The sequence below is a fragment of the Amblyomma maculatum genome, chromosome 1, assembly GCF_055883805.1.
Source record: "Amblyomma maculatum isolate TAMU_Amacu chromosome 1, ASM5588380v1, whole genome shotgun sequence".
NCBI classification, from domain to species: Eukaryota; Metazoa; Arthropoda; class Arachnida; order Ixodida; family Ixodidae; genus Amblyomma; species Amblyomma maculatum.
The window spans coordinates 136360948-136380765 of record NC_139344.1 but is presented as its reverse complement, the minus strand read 5'-3'; the positions used below and the strand labels follow the sequence as shown (position 1 = coordinate 136380765).

At 46.6% G+C, this 19818-nt stretch overlaps 1 long non-coding RNA gene across 2 annotated transcripts; it reads left to right on the top strand.

Moving 5' to 3' along the window:
- Positions 1-497: 497 nt before the first annotated feature.
- LOC146204008 (uncharacterized) lies at positions 498-7285 on the top strand. 2 transcript variants are annotated; one of them, XR_014703943.1, is made up of 3 exons: positions 955-1112; positions 2498-2623; positions 7110-7285. It is a non-coding gene; the product is annotated as an uncharacterized LOC146204008 (long non-coding RNA). The 2 variants fall into 2 exon arrangements; XR_014703942.1 differs by having other exon boundaries at positions 498-2623.
- Positions 7286-19818: the final 12533 nt, after the last annotated feature.

Below are 19818 nucleotides of genomic sequence, written 5' to 3'. Positions count from 1 at the left end.
ATGCGAAACAGCTTACATTTTTTACATGTTCTCGCCTATTTAAAGAAATATGACAGATTGTTCGTTTCCGTTTGCCTTTCATTTATTGTCCACGGTAGCAATTTCTTTTGATGTGACACAACACATGGAAAGTCATGTAGCTGTTGACATTTATCTCAGGTGAAGCTTTCGAGCTCAGTGGAATCATCATAGCCTTGCGATCAGAGAAGTGTGTGCATATATATATATATATATACACACACACGTTTAAAGGAGCTGACAGCCTATACGACTCCAACGCAAACGTTGGGGATTTTTTTTTTTATGTTTACTGTTGGTTTTTCCTTCCGCTTTGCGTTTAATATTCCCTATCCTGATAATGACCATAAGACTAATTGCTGTCAAATACCAACAATAAACATAAAAAAAATCCCCATTGTCTGCTTTGGACTCGTAGGCAGTCAGCTACTTTAAACGAGCCCCAGACGGCCACTGACGTCCGACGGACAACCGAACTCGGCCGCAACTCGGCGGCCGATTTCGGACGTCCGCCGGAATTCCGGCGTACGTACGAAAGCGGATGGTCGAATCCGTTCGCCCAGCGGACAGCCGCCGTACGTCCGCCACTGGATTTGCTTTTACACAGCTATGATATAGTTTGTAGTCGTCGTGCTCGTCTGAACTGCGTATAAATCAGTAATGCCGTCAAGTCTGCATTATATGATGCCAGAGCGAATCGATGCGATAGAAAGCGTTTCCATTAAACAGTTCTTTTTATTTTCCGCATGTTTCATCGTTGAATTCTTCCATCCAAAATTTTTGATTAAAAGTTAAATGACCATTAAACATGTTTCTATCATGATGCTTCGGTGAAATTTTAATCAGTGGCTGAATAGACGCAGCAAGCTGCAAGCTCAGAAAGAACGAAACCGAACCTATCCTCAAAAAAATCTGAAATGAGCCAATCCAATCCACCTGACAAGTTGAAGTTTAGTCATGGAAGATGGCTTCACGTTTCCGTGTTCTGCGTTTTCTGCGCAGTTACAAATACCTACGGCTGTAATGCACTGCTAGCATTGTTTTTGCTGTGGCTTGGTGCGGCTGGCACACTTTGTTCACCCGCTGATTTCAAAGTAAGTATTTCACCGAACTTTTGTTTCTTTAGTTGAACTTTTCGATGCACCGATAGTGGTGAGCTTTTGCGTAAGGAAACAGCTCTGTACAGCAGCCGAACGGTCGAGTGTTTTAGGCGAGACTGACAGGATGGCTCCGCGCCGACTAACTAAAGTGCAGCCTCAAGTCTGAGGGCCATCTTTTCGGCATTACTGGACGCTGCGCCAGTAAGCAGCGCAACTTCTCTGTCTCTGATAAAGGAGTGCCTGCCCGAGCTTTAAAGGAGTTAATTTGTTAACCATGCGCAACGTGCTGAGTTGTAAAAACTATACGAGAAAACTTTTGCACTCCTCGAGCCTATCGTGCGACATGCCTACACTTGTGAAAACGTCGCGAGTTTTTTTTTTTTTTTTTTTTTTTTTTTAATGGACAGCCGCTGATCTTTCTCTCTCGAGCTTTACGGCAACTACAGTTTCTAGAAGGAACGGCTGTAGCTACTAAATAACTAAAGGTTTAGTACTCTCCTTCAGCTTTGACAAACTAGGACAGCACCTTGCGCATGTTGGTTATGCATGTGGGACCGAACCGCGCAGAACAACCGCACAAGGAGATGAGAGAAAAAAAAAAAGTCAGCACTTGTCTTTTTCTTGACCCGTTGTTCTGCGCTGTTCTGGCACGAATTTGACATACCGCCGCCGCGATACAGTTGGGCTGTGAGCTCTGGTGCCTGCAACGCCTTCTTTTATGCAAAACAGGCGTACTGGGAGGCCATGCAAGCCGCGGGCTCAAAAAAAAAAAAAAAAAAAAAAAAAAAAAAGAGTTGAGCAAAAGTGAGATGAAAACAAAATTGTTGTTGCTTTGACCTTACAGATATTCAAAGGCTCCTCAGAACTGCACTGCATTATTGACTGCGAGATAATGCCAAAGCTGCACTAGAGCCATGCAGCACCTTATAGTGCATGATACTGAGCTTATGTGTCGCACTGAAAGCTCTTACCATGTTCTTAGATTATCATATTAAAGTAGCTTTAAACCCATGCTTGTTAATACAGTGATAGCCATAAATTGAATCTAGGGCATCATGCTCACATACAAGGCTTCTGATAACCGCTGGTCACATGATGCGGGCTATAGCAGAAACCTGTACGTGGTCATCTTACAAGCATTTGTGCAATTGATGCTTTTAATGTGTTGTAAAAGATTTTGTGTTCTGTTTCTGTATGGGAATGCTTTCCTTATTGAAGGCTAACATTTGGCTTGCTACAGCAAAACCTCTACCTACTCATCCTAAAAACAGCACCGCAGTTGGTGCTTTTAATGTATTGTAAAAGTATTTGTGTTCTGCTTCTGTATGGCAATGCTTTTCTCGTTGAAGACTAGCATGAGGCTTCCAAAAATTTTTCAGATGCCATTTGCTGTAGCCGATTTCGTAGGCCAACAGGAAGCAGCACTTTGAACATGGAAAACTGTCATCCACGGGGGAAAAACAGCAACATCCCTTTGCATTCTCATTTCTTTGGTATGGCTAAAAGTGAGTATTGTATCATTATCTATATTATTAATATTGAATCATGATTGTCAGTGTTGAAGTTGTTTGAGCGTGATGATTTTAAACACACAGGACATCCCTTCGACATTAAGGTTTTAGCTTGTTTACATGTAGGATGTAGAACTGGTTTCAACAAACTTTATGCAGCAAATTCTTTTTACATTGTCCACCATGTTACTTTTTGTCATTGGACACAGTCGTCCACTCTTAGCTTGAATGGGAATGTGTGGCATGCAGTTTGCAAAATAGCAATGCATCCGTCACAGCCATGCATCAAGGCTAAGTGGCTTGTGCGTAGAGGGACCAGCCGCTCCAGCTTCACGTCATCTGCCTCTTTGCTCCGGTGTGCAGACGTGCATTGAGGCAAAGTGGTTTATTTGTAGAGAAACCAGGAGCTTCTTTGTCACATCTGGCTGTTTGTTACGGTGTGCAGATGCGCATTGAGGCAAAATGGCTGATGTGTAGAGGGACCAGGAGCTGCTGCTTAACGTCCTTCGCCTCTTTACTACAGTGCACAGCCGTGCATTGATGCTAAGTGGCTTGTGCATGTAGGGTCCAGGAGCTGCAGCTTCACGTCTGCCTCTTCGCTCAGGTACGCAGGTGCGTATTGAGGCAAAATGGCTTATGCATAGAGGGACCAGGAGCAGCTGTGTGGCGTAGTGTGTATATTTGCTATGGTGCGTATCGAAGTACAATGGGGGGCTCATGTGTAAAGGTACCATGAGCTGCTGTGTCATGTCGTCTGCCTCTTTACTATGGTGCGCAGGCATGCATCAAGGCAAAGTGGCTTATGCACAGAAGGACCAGGAGCTGTTGCTTCACATCTGCTATGATGCGCAGCTGCGTATTGTGGGTGGTGGTGGAAAACATTGCCATCAGATACAAATACAGGAGGTTACTAGCTGACCCTGAGGGGGCCTGTCCTGACAAAAACAAGGGGTCCCTAGTTTGGGACCCCAGTGGTGGTAGAGGGACTAGAGGCTGGTACTTCACGCTGTCTGCCTCTTCGCTACGGTGTGCAGCTGCGATGGATGCAGTGGCATCTCAAAAAGTGGATGCCACGCACTCGCATGTTCAGCCTGAGTGGACGACTGTGTACCTGCTATAGCTTTGTTATTCATAGAATAAACCTAGGCCAAGTTGGATAAATTATAGCTCACCTCATATGTGGTCAGCAAAGAAAAGCCACTTCAGAAAATTTGATGCATTTACTGTCATAGGGTTCTTATTCGTATACATGGTACTGACAAGTCAGATTCTTCACCCTCAGAAATGCCAGAAAAATAACCAAGGGTGCGTCTGCAATAGTCTAGCTTGCTCTTTCTCTGCAGACTTGAGTCAGATGTGTGTTCCATTGCTGTGGGTGGGACAGGCGTGAATCTTTGGTTTTAAGCTTGCAACAAGTATATTATTGTAGTTTAAAGGCAAAACGGTACTAATAATCATAGCCCCCCGTGGCCTTTATCCCCTTTTAATAGTGTTGCTAGACACTGAATTACTAGTTTACTCTGCACTGTTTCTGTCTAGTTAATGTGCGGAGATGTACATATATTTATATGACTTGGAGTTGTCGACTTTGTACTTAGAAACATTGTAGTGTTATCTGATGTGTTGCTTTCATTTCTTTAATGATTTCTGTAAGGGATCGGTGGGTATGCTAGGCACCATTATTAGTCTGCTCTTTTTTGGGTCACCTGTTCAGTGCCCAGCTGCGGCCGTCTCCCACTTGCCCTTGGACAGGAGGCGGAGAGACGCGCACAGATAGGCAGCTACAGCAGCTACAGTGCTTAACGGAAACGTAGGCAGAGAAGGAAAGAAGTCCCCTCTTCCGAGGACTTTGCTGTCGCACTCGAAGACGCGGGGACAGGCAGTTTGTTCTCGTTGCTGTCTCATGTAGGGGGCTCATTTTTATTTAAGGAGCTTTACGAACAGTATACAACTAAGGGGTCCTTAGTACTAAGCGTACTAAGGGATCCTTAGTACGCTGACTGGACCCATCACCCGGAGGCAGCACAGCTTTGAAACGAGCACCTCTTTTGGAAGAACTGCTTATCGTTCAAAGAAAAAACACTGTCAGGTTGAAGGGTGTAAGGCCCTCTTCCTTGTTGGGGAGCCCATAAAAGTGACAATTATTCAGTGCAGGCGCGCTGAGTGGGGTCTCGTTGAGGATTCCAACCCTGGATGTTAACAATGGTGGGAGATAGCGGCGTTGAAAAAGGGCAAGTGTGTAACAGTGACGGTATGATGTGGGTTGGCTCTTCTGATGTGGTCCGCAATGGTGCTGACTCGGACGCCAATAATTGCAATAATTACCCTGTAAAAGGAGCCGCCAAGGATGCAAGCTTTGGGCAATGGTTGCGCACGTGGGACACCGTTTTGATGGGTTCTAATTATTTATTTTCTTTTTTTTTTTTCCTAGGGGAGAGAGTTTGGCATGTGACCTAGTGAGCCAATCATTTCGAGGTCCATTCTCTAAATTCCGTTTGTTGTGAAACGAATTTGTTGTCCCTTTTGCATTGCTTGTATTAGGGAGAGGGTGAAGAACTTATGAAAGTGGAAAGACATGCCAAAATGTTTGTTAGCCAGTCATGTGTGAGTTCGTTGTCATCGGGGAGAAGAAATGTGGGCGAAGTCCCGAAGTTAATGAAACGGCCCCGCGGCCTGGAGAACTCGTTCTGAGCTAGATTTTGATCTCTTTACTCTTCGGCATAGATCATAGTCATTGTTTCACCTGTTGTAAATACGTACATTCATGTATAAAATTTTCAGTTCATCTTCCTCTCCGTGTGCAAGTTGTTGTGGCCAGATGCAGTAAATTCACTATTTTCATTTCTATATAATGTGCCTTTCTGAAGATGGTGAGCTCTTTTGTTCAATCCTGTAAGAAAGCTGCAAAGCGCTCCCAAATTTTCCACAAAACTGTGTGATATCTTTAATACTAACTGCGGCTTGGTGTCACTCAAAACATGTAATTGAGGTAGATTTCTTCCCCCCCCTCTTTTTGTTCGTTCAAATGAGGATCAGCGGACACTAACTCTTGCTTTTGTAATGCCCTAGGCCCTGCCTTAAGGTAGTAGTCCAATGTCGATGCCATTTTTATAGCTATGGCTGTCCAACAGCACTAATGTCTTTTATACACTTCTTTTACTAATCTCTTACCCAAGTGGTGACTTATACTGCGGGGGCGAAAGTCTGGACAGTATGTCTGTAGATTTTGGACTAGAATCGCGATGTAAACGAATTGTGACCTTATTTCTCTTGCACACATGAAAGAACTAACGTTCAACTTTCACATCGACAAGTATGGTCCCTGGTCGATGTGAAAGTTATGTGCTTTGATTGCAGTTTGTGTAGTCCACACGCTTGTCCCCGATATTACATAGGGGCAAATTAGGCGCCTTTACAGGGGCAGTTTCTTTGGCGCCCACTACCTTCCCCATAAAAAAGCTACAGTGTTTCTTGTGAACAGCTGGCTGCATTTATAAATACCATTATTTTTTTTTGTAATTTGTTGTGCATAGTTGAGAAATCCATGACATACATCCATGCTGCATGCTGCCGGTAATACATCAGGAGCTTGTGGTTATCAGCTTTTTGTGTTTTGTGTAACTATAAGCCTTGCTATTGTAATGTCACATATAGCGCTGTGGGTAAACAAATAACTTTATTTTTAACTCTTGTAGAAGCATGAACACTGCGCAATCACTGCGGCGGGCTATGCTTCCACATTGGGCTTTAGCCACATGTCAAATGTCTATCTTTATTCTGCTGCAGCAGCTTGCATGTTATCAGATAAGTTAATTCGTCGCAGCTGCTCTAAGGAGACGCTTTCTAGACGCTTGTAGCCTAGATGTTGATGTCGATATACCCCCGACACGCCCAGGGAATGTCTTCAGTAGAGGGTACATGGAAACCAGCGAAATGTGCAGTTTACAGAACAAAAAGGTAACAATTTTAAATGATGTTATTATTGATCACTTCTTTTCAGAGCAGGAACAATGACTAGAAATCTGCCTGTTAAACCGCTCAAAATGCAGGTTTCTGCCGCCAATGCGTACCTGTGTAATACTGCAATGCTCTGGCTGTGCTTTATGTTCATATACAGCATCCTTTATGCTTAATATCTCTGCATGTGCACTCCATGTCTTGGGCATTGCTGAGGGCGCATAGCAGCAAGCATAACATGCCATGTTTGTTCAGAGTGGCATGTTCAAAGAGACGACATAAAAACATTAAAATACTGAATGCCAGGTTCTGGTCAAACTACGTTTGTATCTTTTGTTATTCTGCATGGGTTTTGCTGCAGTTATATGACCTTTCTATATAGTATGTGACAGTTCTGAATGGAGATGCATGCGTACAGTGCCATCTGGAAAAAGCAATTGAGAGAAACTGGCAGTTGCCCTTGGAGATGTGTAATCAAAGTTCAGCACAGATAACTTGAATTTCATTTTCCCTTCTATTGCAGGAGGAGCCCAGCCTGCTCTTTCCATCTTAGGCCTGAAAGACTAGCAACAGCTGATCGAGCAAATGCACAGGATAGTAACTGCTCCTGGAATCCCGGCCTGCGGAGGCCGCCCACACAGAACTCGATCATCTCGCTAATTCCGAAATATTAGGTTTCAATAAATACCTTTTCCTCCACCACCTCCCCAAGGGAAGAGCTGTCACAACCAAGGATAATTAAAAAAATTATTCAAGTAGATTCTTAATACTCCAGTTGGCCTGCATTTTACCATGCCATTCCTTAACATCGATATTTTTTTTAGTGTAGACTATTTATTCATGCAGTTTTTGCAATAAAGGCAAAAAAAATGCTTTTTTTACAACCTTGCATGCTGGTATGCCTATGCACTTAGCATGTTTTCAGGAATGGTGCATTTGTGTAAAGCTCAGCTAGCATATGTGCCTCTTTGATGGAAGTTTTATTTGCACACTACTGTTCAGTGCTTTGTGTGTGAAAGTAAAGCAGACAACAGGAAACGAACCTGTTGCATATTCTATTGTCTGCTTTACTCTCACGACAAAGGCATTGAGCACTAGTATGTGACTGAAATTTCCATGGCACATGCTTGCTGAGCTTTACACGAATGTTATTTTCAAGTTTTTACACTAATAGCGGGCCCTGCAAGCATGTTCCGGGAAACGTCCGAATGTCCGCCTCCGGCTGCCCGTCGGACGTCCGTGGGACGCGATCCGGATCCACGAACGATAGTCCGACGGACGTCCGCTGTACGTATATCGAACATAACCGGACTTCCGTCGGATGTCCGAAGGTCCGAGAACGGACGTCCGTCGGTCGACCGTCGGACGTCTATGGCCGTCTGGATCATTTCCCATTCATTTGTCTATGTATATATATATATATATATATATATATATATATATATATATATTGTGTGTGTGTGTGTGGGGGGGGGGGGGGGTTAACGTCACAAAGCAACTCAGGCTATGAGAGACGCCGTAGTGGAGGACTCCGGAAATTTCGACCACCTGGGGTTTTTTAACATGCACTGACATCGCACAGCACACGGGCGCCTTGCTTTCCGCCTACACCGAAAAGCGGCCGCTGAGGCCGGGATTCGATCCCGCGTCCTTGGGAACAGTAGTCGAGCGCCGTAACCACTGCGCCACCCCGGCGCGCGCGCGCGCGTGTGTGTGTGTGTGTGTGTGTGTGTGTGTGTGTGTGTGTGTGTGTGTGTGTGTGTGTGTGTGTGTGTGTGTGTGTGTGTGTGTGTGTCACGCGCTACGCAAGGACTGATGTGAAAGAAGTGAAAGTGACTGTGGTTTTGAGGAGGAGGCTGACGAAATGCGAAGAACGTTGGCTTCCTGCTCTGCCTCGAGTTCATACCCCCTAATCTGTGAATAAACCCATCACATTCGTAACAATATTTGGTGGAAGTCGATCGGCTGGGTATACGTCACCCTCTGTCAGCTGGCCGTTCGTCGTGGCCGCCGCAGCTGCTTTCTGCCACCTCACCTGTCGGAAACCAACGTCACCGTCATGTCAATTCAAGATGATCAGACCCTCAGACACAGTCTTCTGAGTTCTTGGTCGCCCCATCGTGAACCCCGCACGTTTTCGGGTGAATCTGATGACGATGTGGAGGACTGGCTGACCCATTACCAATCAAGTCAGCAAGTACAATCGTTGGGATCCGGCTGCTCAGCTTGGTAATGTGTTCTTTCTCGCCGGGACCGCCCTTCTGTGGTTTGAGAATCATGAGGACACACTACTTGGACCCAGTTTGTGGACGCAATCACCAAATGCTTCGGTGACACTTCGGCCTAGAATAAGAGCCGAGCAGACCCTTGCACTGAGAGCTCAAGTTCCAGCTGAGACATGCACAAAGCATATCGAGGAAGTGCTCAGACTTTGCCGGCTTGTCAACAGAAACACCCATGTCTAAAGAGGAAAAGGTAGCCCACCTCTTGAAAGGAATTGCCGAATACGTTTACAACTTCCTCGTCACGAAAGACAATCTTACCTCTACAGCTGACGCGATGCAGCAGTGTCGTGCGCCCGAGGCAGTCGCGGCGAATTTCCCCAAAATTTGGTCGGCTATCTAACGTGACAAGTGTCGCCATCGTTCCTGAAGACATCGCCTCAATGGTTCGGCGGATCGTCCGTTAAGAGTTCACCTTTCAGCTACAAGGTGCCGCCCACGATAAATCCCACCACGACGCTCTGTGCTTAAAGGGCAACTCCGGCGGTTTTTTCATCATTTTGTGCTTTTAATTGAATTACATTCCTCGGCACGTCCTGACTCCAACACAAAAAACCGTTTTCCAAAATTCCAATTAGAAGTATTTTTAAAAAAGAAAAACAGCAAATCGAAACCGAAACTGCTTTCACGGCCAGAAACGACGTCACATTTGACGAAACGGTGACGTCACACTCAGTATTAGAAAAACACTCGTACGTGCGTTGGATGGTGAAAATAAAGTATGGAAATCATGACGCACTGTATAAAATGTCTGAGGTAGTTCAATATAAGCCTCACAATTTCATAATCACGCGGGAAGTGGACATTAACGCCTGTATACTGTTTGTGACGTCAGAAACTCAGTGTTGCCCGCAGAAATACTCTCAACTTAAGCCATGAAAACGGCATATTTTAAAGCCGTATTGCGCCTGAACGGATTATCGTACGGCACCCAAATTTTGTAGAATTCGCCAGGACGGAGAGAAAAACCTGTGGTAAAAGTTTCACTACAATATTCGAATGTCAAAAAACCCCCGGAGTTGCCCTTTAAGCCGTATGGACCGGCCTACTTCGTAGGCTCAATGTACCGACAACGAGCGGCGCACCGGCCATGGTGGACACGATCGGTTCCTTTCCGAATTTTACGAACACCGACATCAACCGGACCACTATTCTTAAGAGGAATGTCCGTCTGAACCACATCGACAGACGCCCACCAGATAATCTCGTTCAACGCGGAGGGATCCATCCTACTTCTACGGTAACCGAGAGATGCCGGTCTGGTCCAGTTGCTGCCGCAGTGGACACATCTCCCGCTATTGCCAGCGTCGTCGACCTGATATGCGTACTTCCGCACGTCGTACACCTCGATTTCAAGATGACGCGCCATGGCAGCCGCCTGATTCCCGGCCTGCCCTCGATTTTTACCTCACCGACCCCGCTGATTCGCCTGCTTCCGAGCGGAGCATGACTCTACCTCCTATCCGGCCGCGACGTTCACTATCACCTCGTCGCCGCTTCAGTCCGCCACCCCTGGGAAACTAACTGGTGCGACCGATGGAGGTAAGGTCGCCGGCCGGTCAACTTCGCTCATACCTCTTCATGCTGAAGAACAATGTTTGTGTCCATGTGAACAGTGTTAGTGGACACTGGTGCCGCTGTGTCTGTGGTGACTGTTTCATTGAGAAATCGTCTCGGACAGAAGGAATTATGTTTCAGTGGGATCGGGCGACCACATTTTCAGGTGTTAGGGGCGAAACTCCTGTCGGCCTTTGCTCGGCCTCTGTTGAATTGGATGGCACACGTTTCAGAGGCGAATTTGTTTTGTTACTTCAGAATTCGACTGGGGCATTGTTATCTTCTAATTGAACCAGACACCTGTAATGCGTTGAAGAAAAATATGTTGGTCCCTCGTGCTGTTGTCGACGCAGAAGTCGGTTGCACGCATGCATGAGCCCTGAACCAATTCGTACAGTCTGTGCGTCTGTCGGCAGGGTCTAAACTCGCAAGATTTGAACACTACGTTACCGAAGCTATCCCGGTCATTTCTGATTGTCCCCGAACTTCACCTAAGACTATTCTGACGAGTTAGGAGCTATGATCAGCAAGTCGCTATCCTCTACCGATCGACGTGCACTGAAGGCCGTTTTTGCGTCTCGCACTTTTTTGTTTGACTTTAACAGGACAGGATCTCTTTCTTCTGTTCCAGACTCTCGCACGCAACATCCAATCAACACGGAGAATTTGTCAATCCCATCAGGCAGAAACCAAATCAAGTTTTTCCAGCCGAGCGCAAAATTATTCATGACCAAGTGTAAGAGATGCTGCAGAAAGGAGTAATTCGAGAGCCTTCTAGTCCGTGGGCCGCGCCCGTAAGAAAGGACAGTTTGTGGCGAGTTTGCGTCGATTATCGTCGTTCATTTGAATACGGCCACATGTGTATACCCACTGCCGCGCATTGATGATGCTGTCCACTGTCCGCGCTCGACGTCGTACTTCTCGTCCGTTGATCTCCGCTCCGGGTATTGGCAAATACCGATGCGTTCTTGTGACAGAGAAAAGACTGCCTTCGTGACTCCTTACGGCTTGTTCGAATTTAACGTAATGTCGTTAGGCTTGTGTAATGCGCCTGCGACATTTGAGCGTTTCATGGATGCGGTTGCTATTTGGATGACGTTATTATCTTTGGCAATACATTTGAACAGCACAATGAACCCCTTGTAATGGTCCTTAACTGTATCAGCAAAGCAGCTGGACTCATCTTAAATTCTAAGTGCCACTTCGGAGAACGACAAACTCTTCTCCTTGACTTTCTTCGTTAATAAGGGTGACATTCGACCTATCCGCAGAAGCTCGCTGCAGTTAGAGACTGAAAAGCCACATACGATCAAAAGTCTTCGGAGTTTTTTTGGATTGTCGTCGTCCTTCCGCCGCTTTATTCCTGGCTTTGCGTACCTTGCGCATCTTCTAACTGCCCTTCTGCACAGGGACTCGCAGTTGAATTTGGACACCCGACTGTGATTCAGCTTTCAATCAGCTGAAATTCGCTGACTTCGACACCCCTTTTGCGTCACTTTGATCCTGCCGCAGCCACAGAGATTCACACTGATGCTAGTGGCGTTGAATTGGAGCGGTGCTAGTACAGGCGGTTCCGAGAATGTAATTGCATACGCCAGTCACACCTCAACGAAGTCAGAAAGCAATTACACCGTAACTGAACTGGAATGCCTAGCTGTTGTCTTTGCCGTCCAGAAGTTCCGCTCATATCTATATGGACGTTGGTGTAGGATCGCGGCCGCGATCATCATTCCTTATGCTGGCTCATAGGGCTACGCGACCCATCTGGTCGTCCGGCGCGTTGGACCCATTACGCCTGCAGGAGTGTGACTTTTTTGTTAACTACAAAAGCGATCGTTGCCACAGTGATGCTGACTGCTTGTCGCGCCATCCGTTGCCAACAACTACCGGAGAGGCAGACTGAGGGATGTTTGGCCTCGCTTTCTACGTCGTTCCCAAACACAAAGACCTTCCGTCTAGAGCAACAAAACGACCTCATGTTGCAACCTTTTGTAGCTGCAGCCAACGCAGGAGCACATTCTACACCGCTCATCATGCAAGATAGACTCCTCTATAAGAAGAATTACTCGGATGATGGTACAACCGCGCTTCTAGCTGTCCCAGAAAAATCTTTGCAATTATGTACTGCTCGCCATGCACGACGACATCGCATCGGGTCACCTTGGGTTCTCCCGTACATTGCACAGACTTCGCCAGCGCTTTTATTGGCCGAAAACGTATAACACAACAAAACAATACGCTCCAGTTGCGACCAATGTCAGCTCCTCAAGTCTCGCACCACTCCTCCTGCAGGTCTTCTTCAACCAGTAACGCCCCCATCGGCGCCTTTTGAAAAAGTTGGTATCGACTCGCTTGTCCCATTTCGCAAGTCTTCAGAAGGATGCCGCTGGATTATAGTCTGTGTGGATTATTTGACAAGGTATACGTATGTGGAGACTGCTGCGCTTGCATCCGTCAAGGCACGTGATGTATCTTCGTGTATGCTGCACTCGATTGTTCTCTGTCATAGTGCTCCCTGCGTTATCATCAGCGACCGCGGACGACAGTTCACTGCTGACAACTGATGACATCGTGGAAGAATTACTTTGGTTGTGCGGTTCCAACTACCGCCACTCCACACCTTACCACCCACAGACCAACGGTCTGACTGAGCGCACAAACCACACCCTCACCGACATGCTGTCCGCGTATGTCGCGTCAGACCACCGAAAAATGGGACACCATTTTGCCATTCGTGACATACGCGCGTATAACACCGCGAAACATGAGATCGCCGATTATTCCCCGTTCTATTCGCTCTACGCCAGGACATGCCCCGCACGTTTTTGGATACAATGTTCCCCTTCTCCCCTCACGACAACCCTTCTATCTATCAGGTGGTATGTCGCGCTGAGGGAACTCGTCGCCTGGCCCGCTTGCACACTTTGTCCTCACAGCTGCACTCCAAAGAACGCTATGACAACGCTATATATATATATATATATATATATATATATATATATATATATATATATATATAGCGTAAAAAGCCATGTATTTACTTCCAAGCCGAACCTAAGCGTAGCCTCGCGTAACTCCAGGTTTAACCACAAGATAAAGCACTGCTAAGTTCTTTTTTTTTTTTTAATGTAAGGACCGTAGAATTTTAGTTCTTATATCTGATGCAACAGACATGATGTGTAGGTGGTCGTTGAGGACATTAGAGTCGAACGACCCTATAAGATAAACCACAGCTAAGATTTTTATTTTTTTTTTTTTTTTTTCATGTAAGGACCGTAAAAGTTTGGTTCTTATATTCTGATGCAACAGACGTGATGTGTAGGTGGTCGTTGAGGACATTCGAGTCGGACGATCCTATAAAATTTACAAACAAAATTTGAAAAATCGCTGCTGGTAAGAAATTAGGGCAACATCTGACCGCGCGTTGTTAGCCTCCCAGTAACATGTGTTCGGCTGAGCGCAGTCAACTGTTTTATCCCGTTAAGAACATGTTCATCCTGAAAAGCGCAATTAAAAACACACGGACGTCAAAAGACGGGCACACGATGCTGTTGCTGTTATCCGTGTGCTCTTTATTGCGCTTTTCAGGATCACCATGGCTAACCAACTCGTCCAAACGCCGCTTTTCAGGATCACCATGGCTAACCAACTCGTCCAAACGCCGCTTTTCAGGATCACCATGGCTAACCAACTCGTCCAAACGCCGCTTTTCAGGATCACCATGGCTAACCAACTCGTCCAAACGCCGCTTTTCAGGATCACCATGGCTAACCAACTCGTCCAAACGCCGCTTTTCAGGATCACCATGGCTAACCAACTCGTCCAAACGCCGCCATTATTAAGAAAGGACCATGAAAAGAACCAGTCACCAGAAGCCTTCGATATTTCGTAATTCATGTGAAGAATTTGCTGGGACAGCACGAAGGTCGCAAGGGGACGGCAAGTCTAACGAGTGTTGCAACGCTAAATTGAAACCATAAAATACTTCTGACGGTTAAACCGCTGCCTTATTCGCACTGAAATTTGCCACACAGACAGCATAAAATCGTCTATCATTTCAATACCAGTTTGGATGATGTGCTTCCCTGATATATGACCAGAATTAATTCGAAATCCGCGTCGTCTTTTGCATTGGTGACTGAGAATATTTTTTTCTTTTTCTTTTTTTTTTTCTGTGTCGCCGACGCTGTAGCCGACGCGGATTTCGGATTAATTCTAGTGCTAGTTTCCAGAGAGTAGTTGATTGAGGCGCCGTCCATTTCTGCGTCAGTTGTCGGCAACTTTTCGGCTGTAGTTGTTTTTGTTGTCCAGATAACATGGCACATACCCACAGAGGGGGATCGGCCAAGAATTGGGCAGCAAAGGACGGCTTTTGAAGTATGCGTACATGTAAAAAAAAAATATATATATAAAAAATATGATTGGAGGTGTAGAGGAAAAGAAAAGAAAAGGTAAAATAATTGAAATAAATAATGAAAAGTCATAAGACCGCGGGAGATTGACACTAGGGTTTGTAGAACAAGTGATGTTGAAAAATTTAGCAAGGCAAACGATGGCTGTACGTATGTCGCTGCCAGAGGCTATGCTCGCGACTAAAAGCGGAGCGGAAGGTATACGATATCGAGTGCATCGCTACCAAATGTGTACTATAATAATCAGTAATATCCTTACGGTATAGCGAACCAACCACCACACTATTGATATACCAATCCACATGGAGTACACGGGTCTTGCATTCGAGTGTATCTGCAAGACGGGCATGCCTAGAATGTTGGTGTAATAATTAGCTCCTCCCCCCCCCCCCCCTCCTCCAACTGCGCCATCGGGGGCTTCCTTCAAAAAGCACGGTAAAAGTCAGTCCACGGGTCAGAACTTTCACAATTCGGGCCAGTCACCAGAAAACGTTCATATAATGAAGACCAAGCAACGAAGACAGCTTATTAAAGACACGGCGCATAGTGGCGGTGGTGAAAGCACTTATTCTCCAACGAGCGAAGGTGATACTCTTGGGCACTACAAAGCTAGGTTTCATCCATATTCCGCAACGTCACTGGATGAAGCCGCCACTCGAGCAGTTCGGAGCATGTTGAGCAGGGTCGCTTTCCAGTTGAGTGGGGTGGGAAATAGAGGATAGTCTGGGATTTGTTGGCAGACCGAGACCAAGAGATAGATGCCTGCCACTCACTAGTGTTGGCACAGCCCGTTGATTTTTGGATCAAAATATTTTACTCTAGCTGGGCACAGCAACGTATTGGTTTCGAGCCAACGTAGGACGCGTTATTTTGCTTTGGATACACCCGACACTACACGCAGTAGTCTCGGATTGCTCTGAACCGTAGTAGGGGGTAGAATATTCTGCTCAGGGAAACAGGGAGGTTCTCAGGGATTGAGTGCGCGGGCCGCTGCATCTGCAATTTCGTTGTTACGGAGACAATGACCTGGAGCCTAGATTGGTTCGGGATCCTGTTTCCTGATGCAAAGTCTCGTAATTTTGTTGACTAGCCGAGAGATTTCTCCTACAAGTAGCTTTCACAGGCCTTCTGAGAGTGACTATGCATTTGGATTGTGGCTCTGCAGCCTCCAAGGCGACGGCGACCTTTGGTTTGGGCTTAAAGCGCTGTAACAAAGTCCGTCCACTTGAATTATCTGATGTACGTACAACTGCCGATGTTTATTATCCCCTGGAAGATGGCTCGGCTACATCGGCATGGCCAGAACGGAGAGCCGAACTTACGCTTTGGCCCGCTCCTGCCTTTCTTCCTTCACGCGTTTTCTTCATCATAGTACGAGGGAGCGTGCCCACAGAGAGTTTGAGGAGAACGCGGCTGATGAAATCGTCGGGAAAATGGCATACGCTCCTTAGACCTGCCCATCACGCCCTTCAAATCAGCAACTCTATTCAAGAGCTAGAAATCAATACAAACGGCTTATATGCAGACCACCCCGGGGCGTGGCCTGCTGGGCCGCCTGTACATTCAACACGGTTGTGAACATGAACACACAGAAAAGGCGCAAGTTTTATTAAAAAAAAAAAAAAAAAAAAAACTGTCCTCACATGGGAAAATTGGCTACATCCTCTTGATGCTGCATGCGCTTCCGCGTAAAACTAAAAAATCAACACCCGCAAAAATCAAGTGTTAGTTTTCTTGCCTACACATCGCCTGCACAGCACGGTAAAGAGCAAACTCTCATTAGCATTCTGTTAGAAGACTTCCCCGAACTGCTGTCTTTTTTAGGCCCTGCGGAATTCTCCGCCACCTGTTTGTACTCTGTGTTGAGTAGAGAGAGCCTGAATACACTGACCCAGAGAAGAGCATCTCTGACGTGCATCGGGGGGACACTGACAAACTCGGGTATTTTCCAGAGGTGGTGCCTGGGTTTGGGGGCCGCCAATGCAGTCAACCTTAGGGCATAGTTTAGGTTGTCGCGAATGTCCAGGCCGACGCACACCATGGGGTTGGCTGCCCCACACCATGCATGGCCACGTATTCTGCATAGCCTGCATGGCACGCTCAAAGAAATTATCGACGGTGCGGATGGACCTGGTGATGGTCCGCGATGCTCCTTGAAGAAGCATAAGTCCCGTGCTATTTTTTGCGGCGAACAGGAGCTTGATCAACTCGAGACCGGCACATTTCGTCTTTTTCAGGTATCCTTCTTCCAGAAACCTGATATCCGCTCTGCAAAAAGAAATTTTGCGCGCACAGATTGAACATAAAGTTCGGAAGGAAAATATGGAGAATAAAATGGAAATGAAACGAGGGACACTGAGGAAGGTAGACGGGAAGAAGAAAAAGAGGTTGAGTTGAACCTAGTAGAAAATTCAAAGTGATTCCAACATGGTCGAACAGTTAGCCCACTTTTAAAGCGATACCGGCTCTGTTCACCGAAAATCCGGCGTTGGCGTCGGTGCTGCCGGCGTTGGCGTACGTTGTGAGCGAGAAATCACGAGCGTGGAGCTGGCAGGCGGTAGCTGAAATGGCCGTGCACTGACTGGATGTAGGTGACGTTGCGTACGTTTGCAAAAGCTGTCCACTCGAGCCTCTTCTTTCATGTGTGAGATTGGTGTCAGAATCACTCTGCCAGGACCTTGCATCCACCTTACCCCACGCAGTGCTTGGTTATGTGGTGGCCTACGCTGTCGCAACGCCGACAAAGACGTCAACGCCGGTTTTTTTTGATAGATATAACGCTAACGCGTTAATATAGCGCCGCATTAAAGCCTAATATACCTCGCAAATGAGGAGGACCGATTATATGTGAAAGATAAAAATTACCATTAATGGAAGGTACCATGGTTATCAACGTTCTTTCAGATCATGCACTTCCGTTTTTCGCTCGCGTATATCTTAGATGGGTGAAAATAAGTCTATACCTTGGGGCGGCCCCCGCCTTCAGGCGGTATGCGTATTGGCCCACGACCAGAAGCCATAAAAGGGCTTGATTACGCCGCCGTCAGAGTTGATCTTGCCGGCCAGTTGACACAAGAACGTGGGCCCGGAGATGAACATTTCCCCGTTGAATGAGGTCGGCACCGCCGCAACCAGCACCTTCTTTAAACGGTTTCGAAAAAATGTCCTCACATCCCTGGGAAACTTATGTGCTGTCGCGGCGAGCGCAAGGCTACAAAAGCCGATTATGAGGCCGGCTTCGTCTAGGGCCTCTCGGCTGGTGCCACCATCGCGGATGAGATCCGCCAGGTAGCCGACAATCCCGGACGAAGTGAGTAGGGGCTCCACTATTGGTTCCCTTTCTCGCACGAACAGAGGCGGCAATCTTCCTGAGTCGAGCACTTTCTCAGAGTTGTTGCCTGTGATGGGTCCATCAACGGGATGACGCACTGGATACATGTCAGCAAATAGAGGTTCCCCTGGGTGCGTCGGCGATGGGGTCGCTGCTACACACTCCAACATCATCATATCAAATGAGTCGGTCCACTCGTTAGAAGCGACTACTCCCAACCAAGAGGAGTATAGCGAGCGTCGCGTGAAAGCATCCGGATATACGGTGCCTATTAATACGTCCCGCGCAGCTTTTATGGCCGTGAGGTCGCACCAGCCGGACAATGGACGCATTCTGGGGTCAGAGTGCGGTTGCGTCTCAGCCGCTTCTTTGCTGAATGACTTTGCGCGGCTTTCTGGGGCTGCAAGAGACGAATGGTCGATGTATTTTAAACACAGCGGAAGCAGTTCGTCCATCGTAACCCTGATAAATTTTATGGCCAAACTTGCATACACCTGATGTCCTGCCTAATTTGTGTCACTGGTTAAAAATTAAATATTTGAGATAAGCCTGGGAAACCAGTTGCATACAGCAGCCAGCCGTCATGCGCACCACAGACATTTTTTTTTTTTCAAAGATAATTTGTTAATTTTTCTACCTTACTTAATATTGAGTTGAGATACTAAATGTTGTTTGCAAAATTGGACAGCAGCTTTCGAAGTCCCCTTTCATTTCTTTGCGATAAAGAAAGTCGAGCGCGTACCTTTTTCCGAGATCCAAAGAAAGGCCGCGAAATACAGAAAGGTCACGTGACAAGTGCATTTGCGCGCCACTATTGTGCTTGCTCTAAAGCGGGGCTTTAGTGAACGAAATCAGCTGCGGCCGTGGCTGCATGCGGCAGGCCGATACGTCTGCGGTGTTTATTTGCGTGAGCCAGTCGGCGAATTAAATGTGACCGTGCTACTTGTAGCTAGCGCGGCGAGCTGCATCCATCGCCAACTTAAAAGCCTAACTGGTCTAACGCAGGAAGTGGGCCATCGACCGCCGGTGATTTTGGTTCACTCAATCCACGGTCGAGAACAGCACAACTGAGGCACGCGAATGCGCTTGTCAGGTGGTTGTTTTTGTTTTTCGCGGGCTTCCTTTGGAACCCGGGGGGGGGGGGGAGGGGGGGGGGGGGGAAGAATACGTGTACAGCGTTCTTCATCACAAATACGGAATGGGGGCTTCTGAACGTATTCTCTCCAGCATTGCAAATTACATTTATTGTCTAAAGTCAATATACAGTAAATTAGAAACATTACCTAATTAACTAATTATTTTGGAAACAAATAAAATGTCTGCGGTGCACAAGACAGCCGGTTGGCAGCTGTATGTAACTGGATTTCCTATCCTATCTCAAATATTTAATTTTTTTAACCCATTGGCACAAGTTGGCTGGGATTCCTGTATGTACCATACACTGTAGTCTAGCAGGTATCTATATCGACAACAGGTCTAGGGTTCTTTAGTGCGCACATATAAAGAGTAACAATGTAGTCTTCAAAAGTCCTGCACTGCACACTACTGAAGGAATGCCTGCATGCAACATAGTTCGAAATTCAATTTTGAGATGAGAAACGAAGGCGATAGCGTGTGGGCTTTCTCTGTGCGACGCCAGCAGCAAGCCCC